We start from the raw sequence: 1,731 nt of genomic DNA, 5'->3' as shown, positions 1-1,731 counted from the left end.
CCTTTCACCCAAAAACTTCCTCCTTTCACCCAAAAACCTCCTCCTTTCACCCAAAAACCTCCTCCTTTCACCCAAAAACCTCCTCCTTTCCCCCAAAAACCGGGACATCCGCCACCCCCTCCCCGTGACTCATCCTCTGGAATCCCATCCCGCCCCTAATTCCAGCGGTAATTAATAACCATTAACAATTCCCGGGCTCATCAAGCGGTGCCTCCCCGGGGCGGGGGGGAGGTTTCGGGTCCCGGGAGCGCAACAAGAAGCGGTTTTTTTGGGAGGGTTTTTTTGGTTTTTTTTTTCTGGGGGGTGGGGTGTGTTTTCCACGTAATTCCCGGAATTATTCCAGTTTTCTGGAGCTGCCCCGACCCGCTTGGCCATCCATCGGCCCCTCTTTAAAAATAGACCTTAAAAATAGCCTTAAAAATAGACCTTAAAAATAGACCTTAAAAATAGGCTTAAAAATTAAACCCCCGCCCCGAGCCCAACAGAGGGGGGAGGTTTGGGAAGGAAGGGGGGGATGGGGGTGGAGATCCCGATTCCTGCCCCCCCTGAAATCGGGGAATTCTTGGGCAATCGGGGCTTGGATAAAATAAAAAAAAAAACCAAACCCTCCCTCCAATCCCGGGAGGGCTGGAAAGGTCGTCGGGGAGCAGCGAGGAGTCCCCGCCGAGCTCCGGGAGCAATTCCAAGCGGGAAGGGGGGGAGGGAAAGGAAGGGAAAGGAAGGGAAAGGAAGGGAAAGGTTGTTGTTGCTGTTGTTGCTGTTGTTGTTGTTGTTGTTTTGGGGTTGAGGGTTTTTTTTTTATTTGCTGGCCGAGGGTCAGAGGGAGCCGAGCCCGGAACAGAAGAGCCTTTCAGGGGCTCCCGGAGCTCCAGAAGGGTTTTTATTCTTTCTCCCGGGAGTTTTTTTTGGGTTTTTTTTTTGGCCGGGGGGTTATTCCCGGAGGAGGAAACGGCTCCTCAAAGGAGCTGGCAAAGCCCTCGGGAAGAGCGGGAGGTTTGGGGTTGAAAACCGAGGAATTGAGGGCGGTGGAAGGTGGGGGAATCCCGGGAGATGGAATTTTTGGGGGGGATTCCCCTCTCTGTGAGCTCAGGGTGGGGTGAGGGAAACAGCCAGAGCCCCAAATCCTTGGGAATCCTCGGGAATAAAGGCACATCCTCGTTTTAAGAGATCTGGAAACTGTGGAATTTTGGGGGGGATCCCCCTCCCTGGGAGCTCAGGGGGGTGAGGGAAAAGACCAGAGCCCCAAATCCTTGGGAATCCTCGGGAATTAAAGGCACATCCTCGTTTTAAGAGATCTGGAAACTGTGGAATTTTGGGGGGGATCCCCCTCCCTGGGAGCTCAGGGGGGTGAGGGAAAAGACCAGAGCCTCAAATCCTTGGGAATCCTCGGGAATTATTGGGAATAAAGGCACGTTCACATTTTAGAGACCTGGAAACTGTGGAATTTTGGGGGGGATCCCCAATGAGCTCGGGGGGAGTTGAGAGAAACAATCAGAGCCTCAAATCCTTGGGAATCCTCGGGAATAAAGGCACATCCTCGTTTTAGGAGACCTGGAAACTGTGGAATTTTGGGGGGGATCCCCCTCCCTGGGAGCTCAGGGGGGTGAGGGAAACAGCCAGAGCCCCAAATCCTTGGGAATCCTCGGGAATTACCGGGAATAAAGGCACATTCCAATTTTTAGGGGGCCTAAAATCCACGGTGGTTGATGGGAACGGGGAAGACGGGGGCTC

Source organism: Empidonax traillii, unplaced genomic scaffold (genome assembly GCF_003031625.1).
Source record: "Empidonax traillii isolate 1590-97213 ecotype Southwest subspecies unplaced genomic scaffold, ASM303162v1 scaffold3477:size16292, whole genome shotgun sequence".
Lineage (NCBI taxonomy): Eukaryota > Metazoa > Chordata > Aves > Passeriformes > Tyrannidae > Empidonax > Empidonax traillii.
Note: the sequence above shows the minus strand (reverse complement) of the source record.